The sequence below is a fragment of the Piliocolobus tephrosceles genome, chromosome 12, assembly GCF_002776525.5.
Source record: "Piliocolobus tephrosceles isolate RC106 chromosome 12, ASM277652v3, whole genome shotgun sequence".
Classification (NCBI taxonomy): domain Eukaryota; kingdom Metazoa; phylum Chordata; class Mammalia; order Primates; family Cercopithecidae; genus Piliocolobus; species Piliocolobus tephrosceles.
The window spans coordinates 92,428,879-92,440,014 of record NC_045445.1 but is presented as its reverse complement, the minus strand read 5'-3'; the positions used below and the strand labels follow the sequence as shown (position 1 = coordinate 92,440,014).

Genomic DNA, 11,136 nt, shown 5'->3' with positions numbered 1-11,136 from the left:
AATATCTTGTTTTTCTTTCTCTCAGGTATATACATAAGAGTGGCATTGCTGGATCATATGGTAGCTCTATTTTTAGGTTTTTGAGGAACCCCCAAATTGTTCTTTGTAGTGATTGTACTAATTTACATTCCCACTAACAGTATACAAGGGTTCTCTTTTCCCCACATTCTTGCCAGCATTTGTTATTGTATGACTTTTTGATAAAAGGCATTTTAACTGGAGTTAGACGATATTACATTGTAGTTTTGACTTGCATTTTTCTGATGATCAATGATGTTGAGTACATTTTCATATGCTTGTTTGCTGTTTGTATGCCTGCTGCTCGGGAATGTCTATTTAGGTCTTTTGCTCATTTTTAAATTGGCAATATTTAATTTATTTCTATAGCATTGCTTCAGTTCTTTATATTCTAGTTATTAATCCCTTGTCAGATGGGTAGTTTGCAAACATTTTCTTGTACTCTATGGGTTGTCTCTTCACTTTGTTGATTGTTTACATTGCTGTGAGAAAGCTTTGTAACTTGATTTGATCCCAGTTGTCTATAGTATGGGAAAGAGATGAGATTCTTTGGGAGCATATGAAACTAGGATGGAGAACCTGGAAACTTCAATAATCTTGTTTTTACATTCTTTAACAACTGGTAGTACAGAATCTCCAAAGAGCTCTCAGTTCTTCATGTTTCTATTTTAATGTAAACTGAAAATAAGAAAAATTTTTAGTATTCTATTTAAAGAGAGAAAACTGAAAAAGAAGTACATGTATAAAGGTATTTCCAAACGTTCACAGCCTTTATCAAGCCTCAATTTTTCCAATTTCATCTTTTGAGACTGCTTTTGCCTATTATATTTTCTTATTGCTTTTGTCCTCGTCACAATTCCCAAACCACAGCATGAATGCCTAAGCATAAAAGGTTTCTTTGAGCCAACACTGTTTATTTAAATAAAATAAGGCTATACTTCGCTAAAACAAAAAATCTAGTATATTTTTAGACATGTATTTTATCATGCAAGTGTGAGAAAATGAATGGTAGCCATGGGCCTTTTCTAATTTTGTTGAGCAAGTTTTACAAATCTTTACACTTTTTAGGAACACAGAGATATCAATTAAAACATTATTGCTAGGGCAAAAAAAAAAAAATCAAACATGAAAACCAATCAGAATTATTTGTTTCTCCTCTAAGGATACTTTTATTGAACCTGGTAACAGTTTTATAAATATTAGGGGTTTATACACAATCCTTTATTCAAATTTTCTTTCAAGGACACATTCCTATTAACAGAGAATGAAACAAATCAGTAAGAGTCTAGAATATTTGCACAGGACACCATGTTGTGTAGAAAAAATAAAATTGTTATTGTTACACATGTTCTAAATGTTATACCTAACTAAATAATTCTATTGGATTGGGTTTGTGCTGCAGAACAATTTTCTTGCACAGCTGTAGGGAAAATGAGAGATCTCCTTTATTTTTTTTCAGATTTTTAAATGAATTATAAATACTTACAATTCTTCTGTTATTAATATTATACTTTAAGTTCTAGGGTACATGTGCATAACGTGCAGGTTTGTTACATATGTATACATGTGCCATGTTGGTGTGCTGCACCCATCAACTCGTCAGCACCCATCAACTCATCATTTACATCAGGTATAACTCCCAGTGCAATCCCTCCTCCCTTCCCCCTCCCCATGATAGGCCCCGGTATGTGATATTCCCATTCCCGAGTCCAAGTGATCTCATTGTTCAGTTCCCACCTATGAGTGAGAACATGCGGTGTTTGATTTTCTCTTCTTGTGATAGTTTGCTAAGAATGATGGTTTCCAGCTGCATCCATGTCCCTACAAAGGACGCAAACTCATCCTTTTTTATGGCTGCATAGTATTCCATGGTGTATATGTGCCACATTTTCTTAATCCAGTCTGTCACTGATGGACATTTGGGTTGATTCCAAGTCTTTGCTATTATGAATAGTGCCGCAATAAACATACGTGTGCATGTGTCTTTATAGCAGCATGATTTATAATCCTTTGGGTATAAACCCAGTAATGGGAGGGCTGGGTCATATGGTACTTCTAGTTTTAGATCCTTGAGGAATCGCCATACTGTTTTCCATAATGGTTGAACTAGTTTACAATCCCACCAACAGTGTAAAAGTGTCCCTATTTCTCACATCCTCTCCAGCACCTGTTGTTTCCTGACTTTTTAATGATTGCCATTCTAACTGGTGTGAGATGGTATCTCATTGTGGTTTTGATTTGCATTTCTCTGATGGCCAGTGATGAAGAGCATTTTCTCATGTGTCTGTTGGCTGTATGAATGTCTTCTTTTGAGAAATATCTGTTCATATCCTTTGCCCACTTTTTGATGGGGTTGTTTGTTTTTTTCTTGTAAATTTGTTTGAGTTCTTTGTAGATTCTGGATGTTAGCCCTTTGTCAGATGAGTAGATTGCAAAAATTTTCTCCCATTCTGTAGGTTGCCTGTTCACTCTGATGGTAGTTTCTTTTGCTGTGCAGAAGCTCTTTAGTTTAAACATATCCCATTTGTCAATTTTGGCTTTTGCTGCCGTTGCTTTTGGTGTTTTAGACATGAAGTCCTTGCCCATGCCTATGTCCTGAATTGTACTACCTAGGTTTTCTTCTAGGGTTTTTATGGTATTAGGTCTAACATTTAAGTCTCTAATCCATCTTGAATTAATTTTCGTATAAGGAGTAAGGAAAGGATCCAGTTTCAGCTTTCTGCTTATGGCTAGCCAATTTTCCCAGCACCATTTATTAAATAGGGAATCCTTTCCCCATTTCTTGTTTCTCTCAGGTTTGTCAAAGATCAGATGGCTGTAGATGTGTGGAGTTATTTCTGAGGACTTTTTTCTATTCCATTGGTCTATATCTCTGTTTTGGTACCAGTACCATGCTGTTTTAGTTACTGTAGCCTTGTAGTATAGTTTGAAGTCAGGTAGCGTGATGCCTCCAGCTTTGTTCTTTTGACTTAGGATTGTCTTGTCAATGCGGGATCTTTTTTGGTTCCATATGAACTTTAAAGCAGTTTTTTCCAATTCTGTGAAGAAACTCATTGGTAGCTTGATGGGGATGGCATTGAATCTATAAATAACCTTGGGCAGTATGGCCATTTTCACGATATTGATTATTCCTATCCATGAGCATGGTATGCTCTTCCATTTGTTTTCATCCTGTTTTATTTCACTGAGCAGTGGTTTGTAGTTCTCCTTGAAGAGGTCCTTGACATCCCTTGTAAGTTGGATTCCTAGGTATTTTATTCTCTTTGAAGCAATTGTGAATGGAAGTTCATTCATGATTTGGCTTTCTGTTTGTCTGTTACTGGTGTATAAGAATTCTTGTGATTTTTGCACATTAATTTTGTATCCTGAGACTTTGCTGAAGTTTGACAAAGAGACAGGAGACACTTTGTAGAACACCATATGAGGATGGAGACAGAGATTGGAGTTCTGTTTCTGCAGGTGCCAAAAGGCCAATGATTGCTGAATACCACCAGAAGTTGAAAGGTTCATGGAACACATTCTCCCCTAGAGCCTCCAGAATTTACCAGTCTTGCTGACACATTGATTTTGGACTTCTGACCTCCAGGACTGTGAAATAATAAATTACTGTTGCTTTAAGCAATCCTGTTTGTGGTGTGATTTCATGTCTTTGCTATTGTGAATAGTGCTGCAGTGAACATACGCATGCATGAGTCTTCAAAATAGAATTATTTATATTCCTTTAGGTATATGCCCGGTAATGGGTTTGCTGGGTCAAATGATATTTCTGTCTTTAGGTGTTTGAGGAATCACTACAGTGTCTTGGTTGTGGTTTATTTTGAAATCAGGTAGTTTGATGGTCTCCAGTTTTGTTTCTTATTTTGCTCAGAATGCCTTTGTCTATTTAGGTTCTTTTGTAGTTACATACAAATTTTAGGACTTTTTATTTCTATGAAAAGTAGTATTCATATTTTGATAGAGATTGCATTGAATCTGTAGGTTTCTTTGGTTTTATGGAGAGTTAAACAATATTAAATCTTTTTATCCAATAGCATAGGAAGTCTTTCCACTTGTTGGTGTCCTCTTTAATTTTTTTCATGGATATTTTACTTTTTCCTGTAGAGGTGTTTCACATCATTAGACAAGTCTATTCTTAGGTATTTCATTTATTGTAGGTATTGTAAGTGAGATTGCCTTTTTAATTTATTTCTTGGCAAGTTCATTTTCAATATATAGAAACCCTATTGATTTTTGTGTGTTGATTTTGTATTTTGAAACTTTACAGAATCTATTTAAAAGAACTAAAATGTTTTTGGTGGGGTCTTTAGGTTTTTCTAGATAACAAACCAGATCATTAGCAAAGAGGGACAATTCAGCTTCCACTTTTTCAATTTTGATGCCTTTTATTTCTTTCTCTTGACTGACTGCTCTGGCTAAGACTTTCAGTACTATATTGAATAGAGTTCTGAAAATGGGCATCTTTGTCAGTTCAGCTTTCCAGAGGAAAGGCTTTCAACTTTTCTCAATTCAGTACAATGTCAGCTGTGAGTTTCTCATATATGAACTTTATTATTTTGAGGTATGTTGCTTCCATGACTGACTCGTTGGGAATTTTTATCATGAAGGGATGTTGAAGTTTATAAAATATTTTTTTAAATCTACCTATTGAGATGATCTTATCAATTTTGTTCTTCATTTTGTTGATGTGTTGTAACATATTTATTGACTTGTGTATGTTGAAAGATTCTTGCAGTCTGGTATAAATTCCACTTGATTGATATCTATTATTTTTTTCTGTGGTGGATAGTAAACTATTTTATTTTAATTTCAACTTTTGTTGTATATATAGAAGGTACATGTGCAGGTTTGTTACATGGGCTTATTGCATGATGCTGAAGTTTGGGTATGGATCACATAATCCAGGTATTGTGAGTAGTACTTGACAGATAATATTTCAACCTATTCCTACTCCTTCCACCCTCCAGTAGTCTCCAGTGTCTATTGTTCCCATATTTTTGTCCATATGGGCACAAGTTTAGCTTCCACTTATAAATGAGATAATGTAGTACTTGATTTTCTGTTCAAGCACGAATTTACTTAGGATTCTGGCTTGCAGTTCCATCCATGTTGCTTTAAAGGACAATATCTCTTTCTTTTTTATAGCTGTATAGTATTCCAGGTTGTATATGTACCATATTTTAACAATCCAATCTATAATTAATGGGCAACTAGCTTATTTTCATGTCTTTGCCACTATGAGTAGAATATCAATGGACATGCAAGTGAATGTGTCTTTTTGGCAGAATAATTTATTTTAATTTGAGTATATACCCAATAATGAGATTGCTGAGTCAAATGGTAGCTCTGTTTTAAGTTCTTTGAAAAGCCTCCAAACTACTTTACACAATGGCTGGGCTAATTTACATTCCCCACAACAGTGTATAAGCATTTTCTTTTCTCTGCAGACTTGTGAACATCGGTTTGTTTTTGACGTTTTAGTAATAGCCATTTTGACTGGTATGAGATGGTGTCTTGCTGTGGTTTTGCATTGCATTTCTCTAATGATTAGTAACATTGAGCATTTTCTATTTTTTCAATGTGTAAGTTCAAGGGTACTTGTGCAAGTTTGTTATACAGGTTTGTTATGTGTCTGATTGGTTGATTTTAGAGTATGTACCATATGGAGATCAGAAGAATGTATATTCTGTTGTTTTGTGGTGGAGTGTTCTGTAGATATCTGTTAGGTCCATTTGGTCAAGTGTTGAGTTTTGGCCCTAAATATTTTTTTAATTTTCTGCCTCAGTGATCTGTCAGTGAGATGTTGAAGACTCCCACTCTTATTGTGTGGTTATCTAAATATCTTTGTAGGTCTCCGATAACTTGCTTTATGAATCCAGGTGCTCATGTGTTGGGTGAATATATACTTAGGATAGTTAGGTCTTCTTGTTGAATTGAGCCCTTTACCATTATGTAATGCTGTTCATTGTCTTTTTTGATCTTTGTTGGTTTAAAATATGTTTTCTCTGAAATTAGACTAGCAACCCCTACTTATTTCTGTTTTCTGTTTGTTTGGTATGTTTTTCTTCATCTCTTTATTTTGAGCCTATGCGTGTCATTGCATGGCATGGGTCTCTTGAAAACAGCATGCTGTTGGGTCTTGGTTCTTTATCCAGCTTACTACTCTGTGCCTTTTAACTGTGGGAAGTTAGGCCATTTACATTCAAAGTTAGTTTTGGTATGTGCAGATTTAATATGTTGTTAGCTAGTTAATATGCAGACTTTTTGGTGTGGCTGCATTACAGTGTCACTGGTCTATGTACTTAAGTGTGTTTTCATAGTGGCCAGTAATTGTCTTTCTTTTTCATATTTAGCTCTCTCTTCTGGACCTCTTGTAAGGCAAGTCTGCTGGTGACAAAATCCCTTAGCATTTACTTGTCCGAAAACATGTTATTTCTACTTCACTTCTGAAGCTGAGTTTGGATGGATATGAAATTCTTGGTTGGAAAGCCTTTTCTTTAAGAATGCTGAATATAGGCTCACATTCTCTTCTGGCTTCTAGGGTTTATGCTGTAAGATCTGATATTAACCTGGTGTGGTTCCTTTGTAGGTGCCTCTTCATTCCAGTTGCATTTAATATTTTTATTTTTCATTTCGACACAAGAATCTGATGAGTTTCTTGGAGATGATTTTCTTCTATATTATTTCACTGGGTTTTCTGCACTTCCTGAATTTGAATGTTGGTCTCTCTAGGAAGGTTGAGAAAATTTTTCATAGATGATATCCTGAAATACGTTTTTCAAGTTGCTTGCTTTATCTCCTTGTCTTTCAGGAATGCCAATAGATTTGGTCTTTTTGCATAATCCCATACTTGTTGGAGGTTTTGTCCATTGTTAATTATTCCTTTTAAAATTTTTGTCTGAGTAAGATGTTTCAAAGAGCATCTGGAATTCTTTCCTCAGTTTGGTTGATTCTGCTGTTAATATTTGCAATTGTGTTATAAAATTATTGAAATAAGTTGTTCAGATCTATCAACTCATTTTGGTTATTTCTTAAAATGGCCACTTTGTCTTTCATCTGCTGTATTAGTTTATTGTGTATCTTACAATCCTTGGATTGGATTTCAATTTACTCCTGAATGTTGATCTTCATTCTTATTCATATTCTGAATTTTATTTCTGTCATTGCATCCATTTCACCGTAATTAAGAATCATTGCTGGGAACGTAGTGCAGTTGTTTTTTATTTTTTATTTTTTATTTATTTTTTTAAATACTTTAAGTTCTAGGGTACATGTGCATAATGTGCAGGTTTGTTACATATGTATACATGTGCCATGTTGGTGTGCTGCACCCATCAACTCGTCAGCACCCATCAAGTCATCATTTCTATCAGGTATAACTCCCCAATGCAATCCCTCCCCCCTCGCCCCTCCCCATGATAGGCCCCAGTGTGTGATGTTCCCCTTCCCGAGTCCAAGTGAGCTCATTGTTCAGTTCCCACCTATGAGTGAGAACATGTGGTGTCTCGTTTTCTCTTCCTGTGATAGTTTGCTAAGAATGATGGTTTCCAGCTGCATCCATGTCCCTACAAAGGACGCAAACTCATCCTTTTTTATGGCTGCATAGTACTCCATGGTGTATATGTGCCACATTTTCTTAATCCAGTCTGTCACTGATGGACATTTGGGTTGATTCCAAGTCTTTGCTATTGTGAATAGTGCCGCAATAAACATACGTGTGCATGTGTCTTTGTAGTAGCATAATTTATAATCCTTTGGGTATATACCCAGTAGTGGGATGGCTGGGTCATATGGTACATCTAGTTCTAGGTCCTTGAGGAATCGCCATACTGTTTTCCATAATGGTTGAACTAGTTTACAATCCCACCAACAGTGTAAAAGTGTTCCTATTTCTCCACATCCTCTCCAACACCTATTGTTTCCTGATTTTTGAATGATTGCCATTCTAACTGGTGTGAGATGGTATCTCATTGTGGTTTTGATTTGCATTTCTCTGATGGCCAGTGATGATGAGCATTTTTTCATGTGTCTGTTGGCTGTATGAATGTCTTCTTTTGAGAAATGTCTGTTCATATCCTTTGCCCACTTTTGGATGGGGTTGTTTGTTTTTTTCTTGTAAATTTGTTTGAGTTCTTTGTAGATTCTGGAAATGAGCCCTTTGTCAGATGAGTAGATTGCAAAAATTTTCTCCCATTCTGTAGCATAAAAACCCTAGAAGAAAATCTAGGTAGTACCATTCAGGACATAGGCATGGGCAAGGACTTCATGTCTAAAACACCAAAAGCAACGGCAGCAAAAGCCAAAATTGACAAATGGGATCTCATTAAACTAAAGAGCTTCTGCACAGCAAAAGAAACTACCATCAGAGTCCTTCTAGACATGTTCCACGCCTACAGATCCTACCCTCCCAGCTTTTGCAAGTGCTCACTCTGTTAGTTGCCTGCTGATCCTCCTTCGCCACAGGCTCCTAGCAGAGGCAGCAGTGAGGGGTCCGATTTGGGCCCCGGAGGTCAGTGATCCCCGGCGGTGCGGGAAGTGGGCCCTGGGCTGCCCGGAGGATTGGGGTTGGTGGGGGCCAGGCGTGAAAATTGGGGTGGGTGCCGGCCTGAGAAATGCAGAAGACTGGGAAGGGTGATTTGAGGGCTGGGGGCATGAGAACCTGAAGAGCACCAGGATGGTATACAAAGGTGGCCAGAAAAGGCACTAAGTTTCTGGTTGGAGCCCAGAAGGAAAATGGAGTTTACCAGGAAGAGACAGGAAACAGAGGTGAGCACCAGGCGGGAGGCTTAGTGATGGGAACATACAAAGGATGAATACCACAGAGCCATGGGGAGGAGACATGGAGACTGCATGTACAGAAATGGAAAAATTAGGTGGGAGCTAAAAAATGGAGAATGTTGGGAGAGGTGACAGGATGGTGACAGAGGGTCAGGGAATATGTAAAGTAGCCCATTTCCTTTTACTGTGCTCTCAACTACCAAGACCACCACACCTACCTGTTCTCTAGCTCTCTTGTGCAGCTAAACAAGCCTGGAAGGAAGCCATTGCAGGCAGGCATCCAAGAGTGTCTTGATATCTAACATTGCTACTGAACACACATGAATAACATGGGTGGCAATGTACCTGGTGCACAGGGACTTCACGATACAAGAAAAAATCTCATACATTTAATGTTTCTCCCTGTTCTCTCTCCTTCTCTTCCAAATATGAAGACACTCCTTCACAAAAAGGCCACTACAAAGCTGCTAACCAGGGAAGCCACATGTCACCACACTGGAACTACAAACATGAGGAAGAAAAAGACATCTCCAAAGAAGCCAAGAGGAAGGCCTTCCTCTCAGTCCTGCAGACACATGATAAGCTGCAGAATTTCTCATGGATAGAAGGAGGGAGATGAGCCCATTGCCCAGTGGAAAGGAACAGTTCTGGATCAGGTGCCTATATATCCCTTTCTTTATCTGGTGAAATATTATGGAATTGACTGTGTTTATGGACTAGAACGTCACAGAGATGAAATAATTTTAAAGCTTAAAATCCTTCCTCATAAGATGCCATTCTCACAAGTCAGAGATTTCTGCCTTGCAAATACCATAATTGGCAAAGCAGTGAAACACATGTTTGAGGGAGAGCATGGGTCTGTGGATAAAGGGAGGGGGATGGTCTTAGCCCAAGCACCTATCATGAAAGCCTGGTTTTATATTACTTATGAGAAAGATCCTGTCTTGTACATGTGCTAGCTACTCGATGATTATAAGGCAGGTGACTTCCGCATCATGCCAGAATCAAGTGTGTCTCATCCAGTGAAGAGGGAGCCAGAAGGATTTATAGATAGCCTAATAGATAAATGTGTGGACTATACCAAAGAAGATGGCTTCAAAAGGACAAGCAAGGTCATCCACCAAGTTAAAGCCAAACCTATGTATTTCATCAAGTTTGATGATGACTTCCATATCGATGTCTACGATTTGGTGAAAAAGTCTTGTTAGGGTAAAATTTGCTATGTTTGTGGAGGCAAATGTGTAATATGCAGGCACACAAAAAAAGTATAACTTTTCAGGGTGTTGAAAGCTCAAGGGTCCTGATAACACAATCTTTGCCTGCATAGCTGTTGTTTTATACTGAAAAATACAAATGTATATGACATGTGTAAGCACTTTGTCTTGTTGAAGATTGGGTGTGTTTGGTGGATGGGGCATGAAAGGAAGGAACAGCTGTCAATTCCGATTATGAACAAAGTTCAGCTAGAATTATAATCAGCTATCTAAAACCTGCAAGAGACTTAACTGGTCTGGTGTGGAGGGGAGAAGGAAAGTAAGTCAAGATTGGCTGTGGAGAGGAGAGGACGAGGTGACTTCTTAGGAAGAGGTGGTGAAGGGCCAAAAGGTAGAGGTTACCTGAGGGAGGAGATGACCTATGTGGAGGAAACATCCAACTGGGAAGGGATGAATAACAGAGGAAGAGTGAGATCTTGGGGCTTGGAGGAAAATGGACAGAATAAATGGAATCGAGTAGGAAGCTCTCTACTCAAAGAAGCTTAGAAGAGGTCAAGAGTAAGGAGTGAAAGATCAAGTTGAAAGGACTCTAGGGAGAGACTAAAGGATACACAAATGGAGGGTCTATGAGAGGCAGGAGTCAGGGTGGTATAAGGGGAAGAATACTAAGAAAGAAGGAATTCAAAGAACAAAGACTGACAAAGGAAGTGAGAATACAGAAGAAGAGGTGTGGACAGTGGGGCCCATTAGAGATGAGAAGACCTAGGGAAAAGTTGGACTTCTGGCAGTATGCACATTGTTCCCTTAGTTCTATGCACAAAGGAAGTGGCAACTGTCAAGGAAGCCATATGCATGAGAAGTTCCCTGGAAAGACATTTGGACAAGGATGACTCAATAGAGTTAAGCAGCAACCAAGTTTACACCTATAAGGCTTTCCTTCTTCCCTGGAGTTCATGACGCACCTGCCTAGTAGAACCCCAACCCACAGCCTAAACACACTAACATGGTTCTCCACAAGTGCTGGGCTATGGGCTGCCTCCTCACATTTGCCCTGTGCTGAATAAACAACACTGGTAGATCATGGATTAGTGAGACTCTCAGAACTTAAGAGATGTTCCATCTTGCATTT

At 38.1% G+C, this 11,136-nt stretch overlaps 1 pseudogene; it reads left to right on the top strand.

The window, feature by feature from the left end:
• Positions 1–9,221: 9,221 nt before the first annotated feature.
• On the top strand, positions 9,222–10,001 carry LOC111531991 (annotated as a pseudogene).
• The last annotated feature ends 1,135 nt before the right edge of the window (positions 10,002–11,136 follow it).